Source organism: Lissotriton helveticus, chromosome 6, assembly GCF_964261635.1.
Source record: "Lissotriton helveticus chromosome 6, aLisHel1.1, whole genome shotgun sequence".
In the NCBI taxonomy this organism is placed as follows: Eukaryota; Metazoa; Chordata; class Amphibia; order Caudata; family Salamandridae; genus Lissotriton; species Lissotriton helveticus.
In genome coordinates this window covers 1,719,657,981-1,719,671,623 of record NC_136067.1, presented here as the reverse complement: position 1 = coordinate 1,719,671,623, position 13,643 = coordinate 1,719,657,981, and the positions used below count along the sequence as shown (strand labels likewise).

The window sequence follows — 13,643 nt, the reverse complement described above, 5'->3', positions numbered from 1 at the left end:
GGGACAAGGCTTCGGCGGAAGACCCCAAGACACTTTCCGCACCGAAGCAGTCAGTCCCCTCGTTACAGTCATCGACACCAATCCTCTTCACGTTGCCGCCCAAGGTGGCACCGAAGGCCTTTGCACCACGGTCGGTGCCCGCAGCGAACTTGCAGGGTTCTGCGGGGTCGAAGCCTCCTCACCCGGCTGGGGGCCTAAAGCCTCGACCACCATTGGTGGAGGAGCAGTCGGAGCGTTTCATCGATGCCGACACCGGGAAGCTTACGCTTTACAAACGGAAAATTACGGCGACGACGCCTTTGGAGTCATACACAATTCCTCTAAAGCGCAAGAAGCCTGCTTCGGATTCACCGGTCTTGGTAGAACCACTGGCTCCTCGGACTCAAAGAGTTGCCACACCCTCACCAACTTATTCGGATGTTGAGGATGCTGGGGATGTGGACGAGGGATACTGCCAACACAGATCCTGATGAACAACAGGACTCATGGGTGGAGGCAGACGACCAAGGGGATCAGCAACCCGCCCTTGACCATCAGGTGTACAACGTCAAGACCTCTCCCTCTGAGGATTCTGCGGCATTCGATGCCTTAATCGAAAGGGCGGCAAAAAACCACTACGTTGAGCTGCATGCTGACCCTGTGGAGGTGGACTTCCTCTTTGACACTTTTTCAACAGCTGAAAAGACTGTGAAAACTCTCCCGATGCTCAAGGGGGTCCTGAAACATGCTGCGGACATCTTTAAGGAACCCACGCGGTCAAGGGTAGTCAACCCTAGAATTGAAAAGAAATACCGACCGGCACCTGGCGATCCAACCTACATCAAGGGCCAGTTGCCATTGGACTCCCTGGTCGTTTCTAATGCCCGCAAAACGGGCGAATTCGCAGACCACCGGTGAAGCTCCTCCCCCGGACAAACAATCCAAAGTGCTGGAGGCATCGGGGAAAAGAGTAGCAGCTCAGGCGGCCAATATCTGGCGTATCTCTAACACGCAGGCACTCTTGGCTCGGTACGACAGGGCACACTACGACACACTAGAGACCCTGTTGCAACATCTCCCAGACCAATATAAAGAGGCAGCGGAGATGCTTATCCAGGAAGGGAAGCTCATCTCCAACGCTTCAATTAAGTGTGCACTAGACGTTGCGGACACTGCTGCCAGGGCAATTAACACCAGTGTGATGTTAAGACGTCAGGCATGGCTTAGAATCTCCGGGTTTAAGCCTGAGATCCAAACTACCATCCTCAACCAGCCGGTAAACCCTGACAGATTATTTGGTCCTGAGGTGGATACCACCTTGGAAAAAATAAAGAAGGATACCGAGACTGCTAAGTCCATGGGGGCTCTCCAGTCCCAACAGTTTAGGGGGAGCACTTTTCGTCGCTCAAGCAATAGAGGTGTTTCCAGAGGCCAGATGTCCCAGCAAACACAATTCAATAAAGGTGGGGCGCAATCCTCTTACCCCAAGCACAGTAGAGGAGGTTATCGGGGCAACAGCACCAAGAGCAGAGGCAGGGGCAACAACTCTCGTTCCTCCGCCTCCAACAAACAGTGACGCCCTGTCACTGCCCCCCGCCATTCCACACCTGTCAGGGGGAGACTCCAGCAGTTCCTGCCGGTCTGGAAATCCATCACCACAGACAGGTGGGTCAGGAAACTTATCTAGTTCGGTTATTGTTTGGAGCTCACATCCACTCTACCCAACATACCACCAAAACACCGTCCTATGTCCACAGAGCATTTGCACTTATTGCAGCAGGAAGTTCTTGTCATGCTGCAAAAAGGCGCTATAGAGCTCGTGCCAGTGGAGGAAGAAGGCACAGGAGTGTACTCCCTGTACTTCTTAATCCCGAAGAAGGACGGGTCCCTCAGGCCTATTCTGGACCTCAGACCCCTAAACCAGTACATTCTCTCAGAACACTTCCACATGCTAACGCTGCAGCAGGTTCTTCCGCTCCTCAATCAGGGAGACTTCCTCGCAACCTTGGACCTCAAGGATGCTTACTTCCACATTCCACTCCATCCATCACACAAGAAATACCTCAGATTCACCATTCAGAATCGGCATTATCAATTCAAGGTACTTCCTTTCGGAGTGACCACAGCCCCCAGAGTGTTCACCAAATGTCTGGCGACAGTGGCGGCGCACCTCAGGAGACAGAACGTACATGTCTACCCTTATCTGGACGACTGGCTGGTTCAGGCAAAGTCGGCCCAGCAGTGCGCCGCCGACATGACCCACACCATTCACCTTCTTCACGGTCTGGGCTTCTCACTAAACTATCCAAAGTCGCACCTTCAGCCGGCCCATGTGCAGCAGTATCTGGGCGCGACGATAGATACCCTGGCGGCCACAGCTCAGCCAACTTCAGTGAGGATCAACAACATCCAGTCGCTAATCCAAAAGTTCAGACCGCAACACTCGCTTCCTGCGAGAGTGTTCATGCAAATGATAGGCATGATGGCCTCCTGCATCTTCATAGTCCCGCACGCGAGGTTACATATGCGTCCGCTCCAAGAATGCTTGGCGCATCAGTGGACTCAGGCTCAGGGACAGTTGAAAGACCTAGTGTTGGTGACCGGTCGGGCATACAACTCTCTGCATTGGTGGAATCCACACAACCTTTGCAAGGGCCGACCGTTCCAGGAGCCTGTGCCACAGATTATCCTGACGACGGACGCATCTCTCCAGGGATGGGGAGCTCATGTACTACACTACACGGTGCAGGGACTATGGACAACGCAGCAAAGGAAGATGCACATCAACTACCTAGAACTGATGGCAATCTTCATGGCGCTGAAGGCATTCAAAGTACATCTGTGCAACAAGGTCGTGTTGATCCGGACGGACAACATGACGACCATGTACTACATCCAAAAGCAGGGAGGTACACACTCTCCACAGTTGTCTCATCTGGCTCAGAGCATGTGGAAGTGGGCCATTCAGAGGAACATCTTCCTCATGGCAGAACACCTCCCAGGCACGGACAATCAGATGGCGGACCTGCTCAGCAGGTACAGCCACCAAATGCACGAGTGGGAGATATATCCATCAGTACTCCACCCGTACTTCCAGCACTGGGGTCATCCAGCGATAGACCTGTTCGCCACAAGGGAAAACGCAAAATGCCAAAGCTTTGCCGCCAGGTTCCCCCACCCACAGTCGCAGGGCAATGCGATATGGATGAACTGGTCAGGCAGATTTGCGTACGCTTTTCCCCCAGCACCTCTCATACCGCTGGTGGCAAGAAAGCTGATGCAACACTCGATGACACTCATCCTGGTTGCTCCAACGTGAGCACGCCAGCCATGGTACACCACGTTTCTAGAACTCTCCGTGGTACCGCATCAACGGCTGCACCTCACACCCAGGCTTTTGACGCAGAACCATGGCGACATTCAGCATCCAGATCCGCAACAGCTCAATCTGGCGATCTGGCTCCTGAGGTCTTAGAGTTTGGCTACCTTAACTTGCCTCCTGCATGCATGGATATCATTCGGGAGGCGAGAAAGCCCACCACTAGAGCCTGCTATGCAGCGAAATGGAAGCGGTTTGTCATTTACTGTACTGAACGCCACATCAACCCGCTTGATGCGTCCATTCCCAACATCATATGTTATTTGTTGTATCTTTGTAAATCCAATCATGCATATGCTTCCATTCGGATACACTTATCCGCCATAGCGGCTTATCTCCAAAACAGGCAGCATCTCTCCGTTTTCAGAGTGCCTGCCATTAAAGCCTTCCTACAAGGGCTGACGCGGGTCATCCCTCCCAGGACCCCGCCAGCTCCTGCATGGGACCTCAATGTGGTCCTCACCAGGTTGATGGGCCCACCTTTTGAGCCTCTACATTCATGTGAGATTCAGTTCTTAACGTGGAAAGTGGCTTTTCTCATTGCTATTACGTCTCTACGCCGTGTTAGTGAGCTGCAGGCGCTTACTGTACAAGAGCCATTCATACAGATTCACTCAAACAGGGTGGTGCTGCGCACTAACCCTAAATTTCTTCCTAAAGTGGTTTCGCAGTTCCATGTCAATCAGTCCATTGAACTGCCCGCGTTCTTTCAAAACCCAGAGACAGTGGCCGAAAGAATGCTCCACACTCTTGATGTCAAACGAGCTTTGATGTACTACATCGATAGGACCAAAGACTTTAGGAAAACGCAACAACTCTTTGTTGCCTTTTCGGCCCAACACAAAGGCAACCCCATTTCCAAAGCAGGTATAGCCAGGTGGATCGTTAAGTGCATTCGGTTTGCTATCACAAGGCTAAGCGCACTTTAACGGTCCCTCCCAGAGCCCACTCCACTCGCAAGTTGGGGGCCTCTATGGCTTTCCTTGGTAATATCCCTTTGGAAGATATTTGTAGAGCAGCCACATGGTCTACACCACACACATTTACTAAGCATTACTGTGTAGATGTGCACTCCAAGCAGCAGGCAGCTGTAGGGCAGGCTGTTCTTAAAACACGTTTTCAGACTTCTGCAGCTGGCACAGGCGGCCGCCGTTAATGGAGGGACTGCTATGTATTCTATGCTATAGATATGAATTCAGCAGCCCACATGCCTCGAACTGAATATGCTACTTACCAGTATGCATCTGTTCTTGGCATGTAGGGCTGCTGACATTCATATCGCCCGCCCTCCTCCCCGGCGCCTGTAGCGGCTGCAGACTTTTTTACACTTACTCTTAGCATGGCCATCGCTTACACTGTTACACTCCATCTTTGCCACAATGGCTAAAAACAATCTGGGGATGGAGTTGATGCCCATGCGCACTGTAGTCCAGGGGAGGAGCCACCTATCTCGTGATACTTCGAAGACTCTCCCAGGACAACAATGTGCAATCATCCGGACCCAACACTAGGCGGCGATCTATGCTATAGATATGAATGTCAGCAGCCCTACATGCCAAGAACAGATGCATACTGGTAAGTAGCATATTCACTCCCAAGGGTGTTGATAAAAGACATAAGAAAATAACAAAAATCCCTCCCTCCTCGGATACCAAGGGTCTCAAAAAGATGGCACAAAAAGCAGCTCAGGTGTCGAAAAAGGCGATGGCTGAGGGTGAGCTGCTGCCTAAAGAACCCCACAGTTCCCTTGCTAGGGATGCCCATGAGGGAAAACGTCGAAATTGACAAAAACTGTTGTCGGTCGAGGGGTCTCGAAGGATAATACCAAACCTTAGGAGAAACCACCACCCCAAGGAAAAGGATCTCTTTGGCTACAGATGCCAAAAGGGTCCTCAAGGTGAAGAAAGGGAAGATACCTAGAACCAGAAATGACGGCACTCCTTCAACGGAAGAAGGAGTTCGACGAGGCCCTAAAGGAATACAGAATTCCTTCAAAACTATCCACTACCTCAGAAGCTGAGAAAGAAGATAATGTCCTCGCAACACCGGCAACCACGAAATCTCACGAGGAGAAAGTCCAAGAAGAACTCAATGTCCCAAAGGAGGAGGAAGCAACAGGCAGTTCAGAGGAAGAATGGAACAATCTTGACACAGAGAGTCCTGAAGAAGAGGTCTATAGCTACGCCTCATAGGCTTCACCACCAGGCAACATTGCCATTTATAACAGCCTCATCAAAAGAGCAGGTGATACTTTCGGGGCCCCCTTAGAGCAGGAGAAAGGAGACTCATGTTTACTATTAGAATCATTGATATCATCCACAAAGAGTACTCAATACCTTCCAATGCAACCAAGCATATTGGACCAGGGCAAAACGGCTTTCAAGGAGCTGGCCTCAATGGATGAGAGTGACTCCAAGGGTTAAGAAGTACAGACACTCCATAAAGGACCCAAATATATTCAGGGAAACACAGTGGAAGACTCCATCATTGTCACCACAGCAAGGAGAAGGACCAACGCTCATTCCTCTACTGGTCCACCACCAGAAAAAGAAAGTAAGAGAATGGACATAGTGTGGAGAAAAATGGAAAGGGAGGCAGCAACGCAATGGTGCATTGCTAATTCTAATGCCCTCCTCATGGTCACCAACAATTAGACAACATCAGGGAGATAATGAACAACTCCCTGAAGAAGATAAGAAAAGAGCAAAACAATCAATAATACAGAAGGGAAAAAATATAGCAAATACCTGCCTAATGTCAGCTCTAGGTACAGCTGATACAGCCAGCAGACACATGTGCACAGGTGCAATCCTCAGAATGCACACCTGGCTGAGAATCTCAGCCTTCAAACAATAAGTGCAATCAACCCTAATTAATAAGCCCTTCACAGGGAGCGCCTTGTTTGAATGTGAAGTAGACGAGTTCTTTCAGCAAATAATTAAGGACAATGAGATGGCTAAGGTAATGGGACCCTTGCAATACAGGGGTGCCTTTGAAAGGGGAGGAAGTGGGAAGGGGGGGTTCTCGCCAGGATCAACAACAACAACAGGCGCAAGGTAACTGACAGCAGTCTAGCCAACAGTCTGGATACCAAACCTGGCAGCAACAACCAAGACAGTCCTTTCGTGGCAGAGAGGAGCCATAGGACAACCCTCAAGGGGGAAGGAGCAAGCTCCAAGTGACTTGTTCACAGAAAAGGACCCCCTCACACCAGTGGGAGGCATAATAGTTCTTTACCCACAAGAATGGGAAAATATAACCACAGACTGTTGCATTTTAAACATGGTGCGCCTCGGCTATTGTATAGAACTAACAAGAAAACTTCCACTAAATCCTACAAAGAAGAAAAATTTCCAAACAGCATTACTTTTGAAATTGAAGGAGGAAATAAAATAACTCCTACAAAACAGGCAATAGAGAACGTACAAACAAGGGAGCACAACAAATGAAACTACTCACCTTATTTCTTGGTACTAAAGCTGGATCTCACATTAAGACAGATCCTGGATCTCAGATTCATAAACAAATTCATTCGCACGGAGCATTTCAAAATGACAACCCTACAAGAGGTAATCCCACAGCTTCAAAAGGGGACTATATGGCAGCAATAGACTTAAAAGACGCCTAACTGCACATCCCCATGAATCAAGGACACACAAAATAACTCTGATTCATCAACCGAAAACAAACTACCAATTCAAGGACTTACCTTTTGGAATAAAATCAGCACAAAAAGATTTCAAAAAATAGTTAGCAGCAGTGGCAGCATCCATAAGAAGAAAGGAAATCCACGTATATCCTTATCTAAACGACTGGTTGGTGAAGTCAAACTCAAAGCAAAGATGTTGCAAGCACATTCAGAAGGTGATCACAACGCTAGATTACAACGCTATAAAGACTGCACTTCTCATCATCAAAATAACTTTATGCGGTTCAAGTGGACCATAAAAGATTAGCATCCATACATAATACTTCAAAAATATCATGTCCAATTTGTACAATAATGTGGCTCATGGCATTAAAACTCAGAATAAAAAAATTAAAAAATGTAAACTACTTAAAACACAGTCTACTTTTTACAATTCATACCGTTTCCTTATTGAGAATGCAGTTCTGATATAATTTAGTAAAGCAGTGCAAATAGCAACACTAGACAAAGAGCATAAATAATAAAGCCCTCCTGGCAGGTACAAGGGCGAATTTCTTTCAGGATTGGAGCAAGAAATCGAGCCCTTAGCTCTTTGTAGAGTGTGCAAAACAGCATAAAGTGCTTTGTTGTTCTAAATTGTTGCAAGGACAAGTGATAAGGTTCTCACACCAGCCTACCTGTTTAGGAAAGGCCACAAGAAAGTGCAACGTGCAAAGATGAAGTCTAGTCATGTGAAATCGTAACTGTGCATAGTAGTAAATGATAAATAAAATTGCTGTTGTGTAGGGGACCGGTCTAAATGACATTGCTTTCCTATATGTCGCTGATACACATTCAACATGGCATAGTATGCTTCTTTTATGATCATTTTTGTGTTTGTGTGAATACTAGCGGGGTTGTCATAATAATGCCCTCAGCCAATCTCCTTGAATTTCTCTTTGACAAAACAGAGCCACGGAATAGCCAGGGCATTATGAAGGGTCATACAATCCTTGAGAATTTCCCTTGAGAACATTAAGGGCCATATGTAGGTAATCTCTATTTACTGATTCTTAAATACCGAATTTTACAGATTCAGTATTTAAGAATCGGTAAATAGTATGTAGGTAAAAATTCTGTGAATTTTACCGAATCGGTAATATTCGGTATTACCGATTCGGTATTTACCAATTCTGTAATTCCCATTCATTCCTATGGCCTGGAGTCCCATAGAAATGAATGGGAAGCCATTCACCATTACCGATTCGGTATTTACCAAATCGGTAATAGAGGGAACATATTCAAGGGTGGCAGGGTGTCACATTGACACCGTGTTGCACCCCTGAATCGTGCATGAGTGCCCTAAGGACATGTATGTCTGCCCCATGGCACTTTTCAAAAAGCACAAAATTGCTTTTTTAAAGGTTTTCGATATTTACCACCAACTTGTAGTTGGTGGTAAATAACGAATCCTTAAATCAAAAGTGCACTCACTTGAGTACTCCCTACATAGGATTTTAGGATTCGGAAATTTATCGATTCGGTATTTTAAGGATTCGGTAATTTACTGAATCCTTAAATTACCGAATCGGTAAATTACCGAATCCTAAAATCAAGCCACCTACATTAGAAAAAACAAAATACTGGTCGGTAACTGCAAATTTACCGATTTTCGTCCGTTACCGACCGGTATTAAGCTACCTACTTATAGCCCTAAGTCTTCTGACAGCCAAATCATAGCCCAGAGATCCAGTGGGGCAATATTAATTTGGTCCTCTATAAAATCCAACCCTACCTCAGAGTGGCAGAAGGCTGTGGGGAGCACTGTATGGAATCATCAATAATCTTTTTATAAACATGTTTTCTAAAGTTTGTAGTTGGGTACTTTTATGGTGTCCCCACACTCCAATCCCCGTAAGTTGCGACAGATAGGCATTTCGATTTATATTAGGTGATCAGTTCTGCTACCGGCTTGTGGCCAACTTACAAGCGAAGTGGAATAGTCCCTCTGCTACACGACTGGGTTTCTCTTTAAACCTCAAATAATCCTCACCAAAACCAGAGCAGGAAAATATCTTCCGAGGTGCAAGACTAAACTCCAAAATGGCACGGGCGTACCTGACCCAAAGGAGGATCCAAACAATCAAAGAGAAAACTTGCCTCTACTAGAAGGGACAGTGAGGACAGTTATGAAACTAATGGGTATGATGGCATCATGCATTCCCCTCATTGCCCATGTTTGTTTATACTTGCGGCCTCTACAAGAATGGCTATGCAACAGCTGGTCACAAACCATAGAGAGTTGGGAGGATCTAGTGGTTGTAACAGAGAAGGTACAGAAGGGGATACAATAGTGGGCATCCCAGAATATAACACTAGGCAGACCTTTCAAATCACCAAATCCCTCAGTGACCATTCCAACAGATGCGGCTTACAGCGGATGGTGAGCGCCTTCAGGAAACCTAAAGATACTGTCAATAGAACAATTCAGGCTCCATAAAACACATCAACTTCCTAGAGAGGAAGACTGCGTTTCTGACACTAAAAGCATTCCAAGCCCACATTGCAGGGAAGAGAGTATTAATCCAGATAGACAATACAACAATGTTTTGCCTGAACAAATAGGGAGGAACAAAATCATTTACCCTAAGCAAACTAGCTAAGAAGCTATGGAAATTGGCTATACCAAAGTGAATCAGTCTGCAAATAATTCACCTAAGAGGGAAAGACAACACAGAAGCAAATCAGCTCAACAGGCAGAGCAGCTAATCACACAAATAGGAAATAAAGCAGAAAAGTCTACAAAAAGTATTGAGACTCTGGGGGATACCAACAATTGACCTATTTGCAGCAGCGGAGAACAGGAAATGCCAATTCTTCATCTACAGGTTTAAACACCGCCTATCAAAATGGAATACACTGACAATGCGGTGGCTATATTGGACGGATGCCTGTTTGCCGGCTACTAACATCGAATTTCCCGTGCTCAGAAGATCCAAGACAGCCTGGGCCAACACTGATTCTACCTCCAGGTCTCATTTCAGGATTCACTCTGCTTTTCTCTGGGCTGTCAGTACCCTCCCCCGTTCTGTCCTGATGAAAACCCGCTTTTGACTACCCAATGGAGCATAGTTTGCATTGAAACATCGACGACCACGCAAGGCCCAGATTGACCAAGGCTCTGCACACCAAAAGAATAATTATTATCCAGCAGAGTCATTGTATTTCCATAATTATCTGGCCTATCACCCACATGTACATATATTTTAACGACTATGTATATATTGCACACCACTGAGCACACGTCACTTGATCACCCCTTGCTCGTAACATTTCACCTGCGTTGAGAGCCGTGATTATATATTTGAATATATATGAATGGCATAATTCAGATAAAACATAAGTAGTAGACAGCAATTTGAGTCATGTGCTTTATTGTTTGTGAACATGTTTTCTGTGTTTAGACAGTTGAGATGCGAATGTTAAAATAAGAAAGAATAGCATGTGCGACACTAAGTGCGCTGACAGAAATAACTGACATAAACTCGACAGACCCACTTTTTGTTTACTACGATATACCCAGGTTCTGAGGGACACAGGGTCACCCCATTTTTGTCAAACTACTGTCACAAAATTGTTCAGGGATATTTACCAATTCCTAGGCTGTCTGGTTATGGGTTTAAACCTATAATAACTGATAAAACCCCACCGGAAGGAAAATAGCCCTCACCAGTGTAAACATATACACACTGGAAAAAAACCTGCACAAACACAAACTAAATGAAAGGAAATGGAGTGAAAGAGTCATGTGTATTTCTTCCTGAAGAGGCCAATATAATGTAACTTTGTTATGTAAGGTAGCAGTAAGAAAGACTGGGCTAACATTATTCTGCTTGAGTTTTGTTGCTTGGGGATGTCACTAAAATATTGTTTCTTCTTCCTTTTTTCAGTTTTGTGGCCTTTGGCCTAAAAATACAGGGGTTAGAAGCATGTTTTAGGTGTTGTTTATTTATTTTATAAACTGTAGAGAATCGGGAAATATCAAAATCATAATAGATTTTTTGGCTACGTTTGAAAGTTTCACTGATAAGAAATATGTAGGTTTCATAAGAATCTTTCCCAATATGTACTATCACATTTACCCACAGAGAATGGGTAAAAACATTTGATAAATCAGCCGCCTTTTCTAGTGAGTCAGTATTGATAGTAGGTGAATTGCCAAACACCCCAGACTTTAAACATTCAATGCAAGGTATAGTGACAGGTATATGTGAAAAGAGTTCATTCACAAAGCATCTGGGATGCTGGTGAAAACATGACAGCAGTCTTTTGGAAACCATTGATTTCAGAGTCACTTGGAATGCTGCTGCAGCTGCAAAAAATTCTTACCAAGTTCAACAAAGATTGGAGTGATATTGTTTGTATTTGCTGGAATTCAGCTACGTTGAAACAGTTGTGTGATGACCTGTCAAAATCGATACCTGAGCTGAAGTGTTTCCCCGTAAGAGATCCTTGCCGCTTGTTAGATGGTATGCTGAGAGCATTTTTACGAGCTTCAGAGTTAATGAAGAATGCTATTGACTTTTTAGTCAATTCTGGTGCACTATTTTGTTCTGCGCAGAAACTAAAAAACAAATATTTCTCATTTTGTGCTTTGTGTGGCATCAAAGAAAGAGTCATCCCAACTGTGTCACTTAGCTTGTGGTTCCAAGTCCTAGACGCCATGAATGCTATATTATACATGTGGCAACCGTTTACAGAACTTTTGCTGAGTGATGATGCCAAAGGCAAATAATGTGAGGATTTTTGGTCACATATTGATTGTGATTTGAAAAAAAGTACACTACTGCATTCTTAGATTTTTACAGGAAAGCATAACTGCTGTAGTGGACATCGCCTTTCATTCAGTTAAAGCCATTTGTTTTGCTATACAATACCATTAGCAAAGCAAATGGCTTTAACTTAATCAAAGGCGAGACCTATTATTCAAATACCACTATTTTGTTTTATTTCTTTTATAGCTCTACTTATCCCAATGCATGATGGTGTCAGAGCGCTTTACATCACACACACACATTACACATTGACAATAATTCATACAAGTGTGTAAATCAATTTACTTGATGTGTTAAATAAGACAGTAGGACTTATAATGTGCAGGAGTCACATATCCTTCATAGCTCACTGTGCTATATTAGAAGGATTACAATTTATGAACTGCCAATAACAAAAAGATCTCTGTGTTAAAACCAGTAACCATTCACCTATCTACATAGAATACAAATCTGTTGTCTTCATGTTACATGATATGCTTAGCAAGCAAAACATTAAACCTTCATGCTCCTTTGATTAAAGAATGGGACTAAATAAAACAAAGATCACTCCAGCAAATGTGTTCACTTCCAGAGTTTTTTCATTATTAGTCCCTGAGATCTACTGTGCACAAAAAGAACTCTGCAGCAGGTGTGTTAACCCCAAAAGATATTTTCAAATCCAGACTTTGCAACCATTTGAACAGAACAGATTTGCTGCCACATTTCTCCTTGTTGCCAAGTTTTTTTTATCTATACGTTGAGGCATACATTTTGCGTCAGGGTTGCGTCACTTTTTTGGGCAAACTCGACGCAAAATCTCATAATGCGCTTAAATTTACTTTTAATAGACCTGCTCAACATGTGTGAGGTGTGAAGATCTGATGTCACTTCTTGTGATGTCATGGGTTGTGATGCCACATGCAGTAATGTCACACACCATGGTGTCAGTTGCATTCTGCTTAACTGGGTTGGCACCCCACTTCTTTTTTTAAGGAAGGTGCCCTGGAGCAAGTAAACAAAACGTGTAAATGGACCGGTGGAACTACAATTCCTACAATTCAGAAATCGAGCACTTGATCCATTATATGATCTAGCAAGCGTGTAATGCACGGGAGGCACCGGGTCAGCCTGACGAGCTTGGACGTCCGGCATACTCAAACTCTCAACCTCATGCATGAAAGGCAGGAACTTTGCTGCTGAGCTAGCTTCAAACTATTCAAAACTACGCACTCTCTTTTGAATAACCGGTAAGAGATAACCGTTCCATTTCTGCTAGAGGTCGCTATTGTAATGATAATGAAACCATGCATTCCTTTCTGTTTTTGCCGTGCTGATGTTTTCTTATCAGGGCGTTGCTTATATCAGCTATGAAACAATACTATATTTGAGAGCAGTCCTCTGAGTGACCTAGCATATTTTAATATTAAAAGAAGCCTGTCTTCGTTACGCTTTGCAGATCATAAGTAGAGTACAGTGCGAACAAGCCGTGCTTTGTTAATATTTCTCCTTCCTCTGTCAAAATCTCAAGCTCGATTCATAGAGTAATTCCAAATCACTAGCTGACCAGCTAGATGCATAACAAAAAAAAGCCTTGCTTTGCACGTTTACTATTATTAAGACTGTTCACTGTACTGTACCTACAGAGAAAAGCACATTCCAGAGCTGAAGGAGAAAGCACACTGCTGCCTGAGACCTGCGTAACTGTGTTGCTTGAACTCAAGATCATCTGAAATTGCTTTTTCGTTGAATGGAAACAGAATGAAAGACGGGAATAAAGGCAGCAAGGAGAAAAACAAGAAAACAAAGTGGCTAATTGGGAAAACGGCACTGTTTTGTCACGCAT

General features: G+C 44.7%; 1 protein-coding gene across 3 annotated transcripts in view; it reads left to right on the top strand.

The window, feature by feature from the left end:
- Positions 1 to 13,643, top strand: part of APLF (aprataxin and PNKP like factor) — a 791,103-nt gene that overhangs the window by 612,297 nt on the left and 165,163 nt on the right. The gene's annotated exons all lie outside the window — the stretch shown is intronic.